This window comes from Canis lupus, chromosome 8, assembly GCF_048164855.1.
Source record: "Canis lupus baileyi chromosome 8, mCanLup2.hap1, whole genome shotgun sequence".
Classification (NCBI taxonomy): Eukaryota; Metazoa; Chordata; class Mammalia; order Carnivora; family Canidae; genus Canis; species Canis lupus.
Window position 1 is genome coordinate 4,935,181 of NC_132845.1, and position 10,226 is coordinate 4,945,406.

At 33.8% G+C, this 10,226-nt stretch overlaps 1 long non-coding RNA gene across 1 annotated transcript; it reads left to right on the plus strand.

The window, feature by feature from the left end:
* The first annotated feature begins 1,916 nt into the window (after window positions 1-1,916).
* Window positions 1,917-4,772, plus strand: LOC140637515 (uncharacterized). The gene is made up of 3 exons (XR_012034608.1): window positions 1,917-2,174; window positions 3,417-3,480; window positions 4,508-4,772. It is a non-coding gene; the product is annotated as an uncharacterized lncRNA (long non-coding RNA).
* Window positions 4,773-10,226: the final 5,454 nt, after the last annotated feature.

Consider the following 10,226-nt stretch of genomic DNA (forward strand, 5'->3'; position numbering starts at 1 on the left):
TTTAGTTACTATTCTTAATATACAGTGTTTGAACTTAAAAAGATTTGATTCTATTTGGAACCTGAGTTCCATACTCCTAGCACTCAAAGAATTCATTCAATGTATCTTTATTAAGTCCTGACTATATGATACCCTATAAGAAACTTGGAATTCCACCCCCCTCCAAAAAAAAAAGTAAATCAATGTGTCTGCCTTTGGGAATTGATAACAGTACCAGGAGCCAAAAACCAAACCCAATCACAGGAGGCTATTTATACATACATGATCACACATGATAAAAGTCACAAATCCTAGCCTAGGTAGAAGTAGTAAAGCAATAGAATACTAAAAGCAAGATGAAAATGATGGTAGTATTTATTTCAGATATACGTAGAGTCATGCTATATGTCGAATTAAAGTAAACCCTCAACAAACATCCTGTACTAGACCTTTTTTTAATGCTCAAGAAACTGTTATTAAAAGGAAAAGAGAAAAAATTGTCTATCCTGATGGAGCTCACATATGATAAAGTGCCACTTGTCTTTACTGTATCACCTTTATCATATTACCTTCATCAGTAGAAGCACCATTAGTCTAGTTAATATATAAATAGAAGACATTTGTTATTGATTTTGTATAGTTCCAGGTATATATGGAAAGATAAAAAGAATATGCGATTTTATAAATATTATTCACTCTTCAGTCTACTGGCTGAAAAAATATTTAACATTAAATACTGATGATTATATCTCCTAGTTAGTTTGAATATCATTTTCCTCTGGAAAATAGTGAAATAATGCCTATTTCTACTTTGAAACCCCTTTGTTGGGCTGAGATTTCAATCCAAGCAGTGTTTATGCATATGGGACTGCATGCCAGTCAAGTATCTCTCTCTCTCTCACCACCTGGCACTCCACATCCCCCACTGGATGCCACAGCTCTCTTAAATCAGTGAGTATTAGGTAAATATAGGATGCTACACATCTACCCTAAATCCATACCATCTTATGCTTTATCCTAAAACTTTCCTTTTCCCTTAATATCCCTGATTTTATTTTTTATTATTACCATTTTTTTAACCAAATGTGCTTTTGACTTCATGGCAAATAGGTAAATTAAACATGAAGAAATAAAAGCATGGGCCAATCTGGCTTAAGCGCAGAAGTCCATTTAATTCTACTGCTCTTCCCAAGTAGTTCCCAGGGTCCACAATGAATGGATATAATTTTGCAGCTACTAATTTTCTTACGGATTCGAAAGAAGTCATGAGAAAACATGTATGTGGCCAAAAAAAGAGCTTTTTAATGCATTTTGCAATTTATGCAAATCTATACCTACTATAGCTTGCCATTTAGGAAATTACCTTAAACTATTTTCCATTCACCCACCATTAACCTAGCTTGACGGATGTCCACTAACTTCCCTACAGTTAAGGCACTACGAAATCTCCACTTATCCCACCAGTTAGATTTTATTTCACTCAAAAGCCTCCTGCCACCACAATAGTCGTAGCCACCATGCAGAGCCTTCCCACTTTTGTTTTAGGGAAAACCTTTCAAGCCAATACTCACAAGTATTTACCTCAGAGCCCCTCCTCCATGTCTTAGGTGTATTGACGAAAACAAAGCTCAGAGATATTTTCCTTTTATCTTCTTTTTTTAATTTAAATACAATTATATTTAAAGGATTGCTCGGTTTGGGGAAAGAGTGATACAAATCATTTCTGATGTGCAAGCATTCCTGAGCAATGCACATACTATTACCTGTTGGCATTTTTCTCTACCTGCTTGAGTGTACCTGTCAACTTTGAAAGAGGCAATAGCCGATTTTCAATGCAAGCTCATCTGCAAGCAGAGGCTCAGAAAGAAACTCTCAAATAGAGCTTTTACATAATTCCTGTTCCTACGGAAACCATTTTTGTTTTGTTTGAGCAAGAACTGACCCGTTTCTATCTTATGAAAGAGTGTGTGTGCACGTGTTCATTTTATTTTGCTTTTTGATCCTCAGACTATAATTATAAATCCTGATTCACTCATGTTGAAATGACATTAACTTGTATGTTTTCTCTATGTTTATTCTTTACTCAGTGAGACGGTGTGAATTGGAACCGAAGAGATGGGAGACAACCTTTGATATTATAAACATTTTAATTGTTTATTAATATAAATCGCTATGAATTTATTGAGGTCAGGAAGGTAAATACAATAGTATCATTGTGTTAATTTATTGATAAAGCATTCAATGAGAAGGTAATTATTGTAGGCTTCATTAAAAGAAGAAAAGAACTTTTTATAAATTGTTCATCATATGTTTTTCTCCACATTTACAAAACTACGTTGATGTTCACACAACTTCAAGTGCATTTAGTCAAAAGTTATTGTTTATCTTCTACATATTGTGTAATGTGAGGATCACCGCATAAATTAGACTGTTTTGATCCTAAAATTTCATTTCCCTTTCTTCCCTTGGGAAAAAAGAGCCCTGTTCAATTTTCAATGACCTTCCATAGAAATGTTAGTTTTTCCATATTGCTCATATCTCTGAATAAGGGAATCAGCCTCTTTCTATCTGTAATATAATATGTTTTAAAAATTGGTGGCTCCAATGTCAGCACATCATGGGGAATAATAAATACAGCCAGTAATTTCTTTCTTTCTGAGACGTCTTCCAAAATGCAGAGTTGTGTCTCAGGGGCAAGTCTGGATTTATCTTTCTTTTTGATTATAAAATCCATGGAATTAGGAATAAGAAAATCATAAAATAATTGTGTATTATAGTGACGATTCTCTTTCTTTACTGCCCCACTTCCTACCAGTGTGCATGAAATAATTACCTCATTTTTCCTTATAAATAACACCTAGCAGCCTGGGAGGCATGGTTCATACTATTCGTTCTCAGGACTGTATCTCCTGCGGTTGATGCTGTGGGTACATGATGAGAGGGAGGCTCGTGCATCATTCAACTTGGCTGCCTCTCTAGTATGGCTGTCACTCAACAAAGAGCTTGTGTGATTAAAGCGCCAGCTCTCTGAAGGGACAAGAGAGCCCAACAGGAGTAAAGACCCAGGATGGGTTGGGTTTTCCCATGACTGTTCTGTCTCCGTTGTTTTTTTCCTAATCATCACTCCCACCGGGCAGTTTTGCCTATTGAGACAGTAACTAAATGATTCAAGAATTCTATCCAGTTCCTATCAGCAGTGGGCCCTGCACACAGTACCGGCTCATTAAAAAAAAAAAAAAAAAAAAAAAAGGAATTCAGAAGAAACAAATGCAAACTTTTCCCCTCAGTTTCAGATATCACTAACAATGACGGCTCATGTTCAAAAGATAGAGATGCAAAGCACAGCTCCACAGTAGACCAAGTTATTTTTGTATAAACAACTTTAATAAATGCTTAAACAAATGTTGTCTTACAGTTGCATTCTCGTTTTTTTACAGCTATGGGTATTCCACGCCCAGAAGAGTTTAAGTGACCCCACATTAGTCCCTCTTTTGACAAATTGTAAGATCTTAGTAAATATAAGCTATTATGTGTGTAAGAATGAGACTTTGGAAAATAAACCCTGCCCTGAAAGGACAATATTGATACTCCATCATGGGAGAAAATTAAAACCATGTATTAGAGGCTTAAAAGAGAATTCTAAATAAGGAAATCTGAAATTATTTTTTAGGAATGACTTTATTTTTTTAAATGACTTCGTCTTTGAATTTGAATGTATTGGATTCTTAAGGAGAGAATGGTCATAAATGATTATAAATGTCCAACTTTGGACATATTTGTGAAGGCCCAGCCCTTTCACTCTATAAGAGTATTTTTAAACTTCCGTTTATAGAACCATGGGTTTCAATATTGTTGCCTTGGCTCCTGACGACAGGAACTGGAGAACAGGGGTTAGGGAGATGATGCTTAAATGTAGGCAAGTAAAGTACTCAACATAGAAGAAAAATATTGAGAAGAATCTTGAAGTGGAATATGGTGCAAGATTTTTCTAAAGTATTTTTTATTATTAAAAAATAATATGTGATGATAATACAAAATGAGAGGCAGTTGGTAGGATAAGGTTGGAAGAGCACTGACTTCAGAGACAAAGAGACAGGGTTTGATTACTGTGATTATTACTTAAAAATATGCCAGTCCTAGGGAAGTTATTAAACCTGTAAAATTGCTTACTCAAGCACAGAACAGTAAATATTTCTAAGAACAATGATAACGAGTATACTAAGTGATACACGTGAACTTTTCAACACAGTGTATGGAACATCCAAGCATAAATCCTGCACTTTCTAAGACAGCCTTGTGAGGATGCTCAGCTGAGGTGAATATAGCAAGATCATAATCTAAATGCTATTTATGAATGTATAAAGTTAAGATTAGATTTAAATTATGAAAACCATGGCTAAGACTAGTAACAGAACAGTCCAACAATACAATGGTTCAACTTCTGATTTTTCAACTTTATGGGAGTGAGAAGATGATACCCATATAGTGGAAACTGCACTTTGAATTCTGAGTTTTGATCTTTTCCCAGGTCAGAGATATGAGGTATAATACTCTCATGATCCCGGGCAGCAGCAGCGAATTCTGGCTCCCAGTCAGCCACAGGATCACAAAGGTAAACAGGTGATACATTAACACCCAATCTGTATCCAGACAATCATCTTGTTTTCCATTTTCAATATAGTATTCAACAAATTCCATGAGATATTCAACTTTATGATAAAATAGGCTTTGTGTTAGATGATTTTGCCCATTTGCAGGCCAACGTGAGGGTTCTGAACATATTTAAGGTTCAATTTATGATGGATTTATTAGGATATAACCCCTTTGTACATCGAGAAAGATTCTGTATGCAAAATATTTTATTCCTTTTTTTTTTCAGACTAACATGTCTAAATGAAAGTAATTGCCCTCTTTAATGTGTGAATATCAATAAAAAGATGTACAAAAAGATGCTTTGGTATTGTTATTTGGAATATAGGAGGTAAGTGGCATGCTTTAATAAATATCCTGCTGCCATTTTGGAGAATATGAACATTTTAAAATCTCATGATTTGGGGCAGTAGAAGGTGCATGGCAATCCCTCATGAACCATCATGTTTCTGCAGCATTTAACATTATTAACAATTTCCATAAATTGCCTTTTCACATTCTAATATCTTCTCCAATTTCTCCTACAAAAATTGAAACTCTTTATCATCCCAACTGCCTATTTTCTCTCCTTTCACTTGGCATAATTAACATTGAGGAAAAAACAAAAACAACTGAGTGGATTAATGTCACTATAGGATTGTAGTCCCCAACTTCATTTGGGCCCTTGGTTATGACGAAGAAGCCTGTAATCTGCCTCTGTCTTGCTTCCTTTGGCAATTCCAGCTGAAATTATTCCAAAATTTCCCCAGTCTCATTAAGACATTTGTACCTCACGTTCATGTTTAGCAGATGTTTTTGACTTTTACTTCAGAGAAGAAGAAGATTTTTCTGTCACATGGGATAACAAGAATTCCAAATTTTTCATCCACCACCCACAAGTATATATCTACATCAAAAAACATCCTATTTTATTTTTCCTGTTTTAGAAGGCAAGTGTTATTCTGTGCTCTAAATATACCTCTTCAGAGACCTATCTCCCTATCCTTTAATTCTTTCTTTCATAATTCTTAAGGATATGAACAGTCTAAAATTAACAAAACAACAACAAAACAGCAAATAATCATTATCAAATTAATAGTGAAGTGATATGCAAGCATCACTGTTGCCCATTTTATCACCATTCGGTTACTATTCAATTCACTGTTGCTGGATGCATTTTCTCACCCATCACTGAAACTGCTATGGCTGGTTAAGAGATCCTTAGGGAAATGATGCCAAATCGATAGCTGGAAAGCCTAGGCCTATGTAAAAGGATTTTTGTTTTAGAAATAATATAAAAACTCATTCTTCCTTGTTTCTTAATTTAATTAAAAGGTTATGAACATTATGCTTCTAGGAAGATGGGATAAAAACACTTTTCTCTATTTCTTCCATTACAAACAACTAAAAACATTAAAAATAATTTATTAAATAAACACAAAAAGTCTATGAAAGCTAGAACAAAGATAGACTATGACTCAGCACCCACAAAATGACATAACAGTAATTTTTTGGAGTTTTTATTTTTGCCTCATAGATCTAAAACAGGAGCTGAAAAAGCTAGCAACCTGGAAAGACAGGAGCAGAAAAGAAAAGCCTCAATGAAAACTACTGTCTCTAGCCAAAGAACTAGTTAAGAGGCAGCTTAGTAAGACAGAGATGTCTTAGACATAATCACTCTAGCCAAACAACACAGAAAGAAAACTGTGGTTCCCCTCAATCTTTGTTAGCAAAGGGTAAGTGAAGAGCCTGGACTTCCACTTTCGTGAAGCTGAAATAAGGTGATCCAACTAGGGTAGTGTCAGAGAATGCCAAGTAGGAGCCAGAATTTTCTCACCAACCAGCAAGGTACTCCTCCCCATGGAGAGAGTAAGTGGAGAGTTAAGATATCACTATACTCCAAGGAGAATACTAATACATAATGTGTATATATATATATATATATATATATATATATATATACACACACATATCAACAAAATGCTGGAGGATGAAGAGAAAGTGAATCTCTCATAAAATGCTGCTGAGAAAATAAAATGGTACAGCCATTCTTCAAAAACAATTCAGCAGCTTCATAAAGAACTACAGTATAACCCCAAAATTGCACCCCTGAGCATTTATTCCAAAGAAATAACGACCTATGTTCAGACAAAAAGGTGTACACAAGCGTTTATAGCAGCTTTATTTGTTAATAGCTCCAAACTGGAAACAACTCAGGTTTCCACCAAAGCGTGAAACTTTGGTACATCCCTTTCATGGAATACTATTCAGCAATAAAAAACAACAAAATACTCATCTAGGCAACGGTCTGAGTGGATCTCCAAAGAAATGTGCTCTTTGAGAACTGGCTTAGTGAAGAAAGGCCATCTTAAAAGAAAAATTACTGTATAATTCCATTTAAGTAACGCTCTTAAAGTGACAAAATTATGGAAACAGTAAGGAGATAGTGATCCTCTGAGGTTAGGCAGGGGTGGGGTGGGAAGGGAGTAGCTATAAAAGAAAGGGGAGAATGAGAGTTCTGTGTACCAATGGAGACATTCTGTATATGCACCGTGTGTGCATGTCCACATTCTGGATGTGATAGGTACTATTGTTTTGGAAAATGTTATCATAGGGGGGAAACTGGATAAAGGGTACGTGGCATCTCTCTGTACAGTTGCAACTGCAAATAAATCTATCTCAAAATAAAAAGGTAAACTGAATGAAGTAAATAGAAATAGGAAAAGACGATTGAAGATTGAATGCAAAAAAAAAAAAGAATAACAAGTTGAATGGTTTGTTATACTTATAGAAATAACTTGGAAAATTAAGCAAAATATTTCTAGATTTCCCACTGGCCAAAGAATGAAAACACAAGGAGACTTAAGAAATATTTTGGACTGAATGATAAAGATAACAAAACATCAAAATTGATAGTATGCTACTAACACATTTCTAAAGGAAGATTTATAGTTTAAATGTATTAGAAAAGAAGAAATACTTAAAATTATTGATCTTATTGATAAATGTAAGAAGCTTAAAAAAAGATTAAGTAAAGCCAAAGTAAGTAGAATGAAGAAAATTATAAATATATGAGAAGAATTAAATAAAATAGACCAAAGAATAGAGCAAAATGAATAAAACTAACAGTCACTGCTTTGGAAAGATCATTATTATCAATAACCATCTAGTTAACCTGCAGTCACAAAAATACATTTTAGAGAAAACACAAATTATGAATATCAGGAAGTAAAGATATGACATTTTGACATATCCTGCAGGCATAAAGAATTTAAGACAATACATTTGACAACTTAAATAAAACGGATACATTATTTGAAAGCTAAACACTACTCAAGTTGAAACAAGGAAAAATGGAAATTCTATTAGCCCTAAATCTGCTAAAGAAAGTAAATTTATAATTTAAATATTTCTATGAAGTAAATGCCTGATCCAGATGACTTCACTGGTGAATTTTCTTCCAAATATAAAGATGATATAAAGCCAGTTTTACACAAGAAATAGAGAAGACTTACCAACTTGCTTTATGTCAGTGAAGTCTGACATAAATACTAAGCCACATAAGAGTATTATAAGAAAATAATGTGATTTTAAATAATATATATAAGAAAATAAAATGTCAGAACAACATAATTTGTCTACATAGACATTAAAAAACCAAACTGTTAGCAGATAAAACTCAACAGTATATAAAAAGAATAAATTAACATGATCAAAGTGGGATTTAGCTCATGACTCCAAGTTTAGTTTTGTTTTCCAAAAAGCCATTAAAGCAAGTGGCTAGATGATTAAAGATGATATGATTATCCCAATAAATGCAGAAACCCATTTAACAAAAATAGTGGGGTTTTTTTCAAAATTTTCATGTAAGAAACTTTCAGCAAATTGGGAAGAAATAAAAACATTCTTTAATGTGCTCAAGTATAATTAAATTTATGTGTGTTTATAAGTATATACATATGAATGTGCACATACACATACACAGCCATGGCTGATAACATAATTAATGGAGAAATACAGAGTGGATTTCTTCCATTCTATAATATGCGAGAGATCCTATCCAGTATAAGAGACAAAAGAAAAAGCATAAAGTTTAGAGAGAGAGAAAGTCATGATTATATGTGCAGAAAAACTTTTTAAAAAATCTACACACACATATAAACCCCAGTAATTACAATAACATTTTAGCAAATCAGTGGACAGAAGGTCAATATAAAAATCAATTTTTTATACCAGCAAAAATCTGGAAAAAAGACTTTAAAATATACATCACTTAGGATATATAAAAATATAAAGTACTGTGGCATAAATTTAACAAATGATGAGTGAAACACCTACACTAAAAATTGACACGAAATGCTAATTTTAGTTAAGAAGGTCCTAAATAAATGAAGAGATATGTTATGTTTATGAATTGGAAAGCCCCTAATTGTTAAGATTTAAATTCTCCCTAAAATGATCCAACAAATTAATGCCTTCCCATTTGAAGTCCCAGCAAATTTTTTTGAGGAATTGACAAAGAGACTCTAAAATGTATATGGAAACTTTAAGGATCTAGGATGGCCAAATATCAAAAGAACAAAATTGGAGAATTTCTATTGTCTGATTTAAAGTCTTACTAAATAGCTCCAGTTTCTAAGACTGTATGATAGTCATAAGGATATAAAACTTAACCATAGGTACCAGAAGTCCAGAAATAACCCATACTTTTACTTTCAGTTGATTTTCTACAAGGATACCAAAGCAGTTCAGTGGAGGGAAAATATTTTTAACCTGTGGTTCTGGAACAACCAGAAGAAACCTTCAACCCTATCTCATATATAGACAAACAATAATTTGAGAAGACTCATAGCTCTGAATGTAAGACACAGAAGAATATTTTTAAGACACTGATGCCATGATTTCTTAGACAACATCCAGAATACTAACAATAAAAGAAAAAAAGGTAAATTTGACTTCAGCAAAATGTAAAAACGAACTCTTATTTTTCAAAAGAACCATCAAGAAAATAAAAAGATGTCACAGATGGTGAGGAAATATTCACTGTATATCCTATCTAACAAAAAACTTGTTTTCAGAATATATAAATATATAAGTATATTTATAGCTCAGTAATAAAATAAAATTTTCAGACTTCTATAGACACTTCATAATGCATGTTATGGGCTGAATTACACTCCCTCAAAATTAGTGTGTTGAAGCCCTAATCCCCAAAATGTGATAGTATTTGAACGCACCATCTTTAGAAAGGTAATTTATAAAGTCATTGAAATGGGCCCTAATCCAATCAGAGGAAATCTGGACACACAGATAACAGGAAATTTGGTTACAGAGACAACAGGAGTGCCCTTGCATGGAGGAAAGAGCATAGGAGGAAGCAGTGGAGAGAAGACACAGACAAACCAAACCTGCTAATCCAGGGTGAATCCTGGACTCCTAACTCCCAGAACTCTGAGAAAATAAACTCCTGTTGTTTTAGCCACCCAGTCTGTGGTGTTTCTTTATGGCAACTCTAGCAAACTAATACAATGAAGTATTTGAGAAGTGTTTAGTATCACTGGTCATCAGAGAAATGCAAATTTGAGCCACGATAGGGTACTACTTGCACCTGCTAGAAT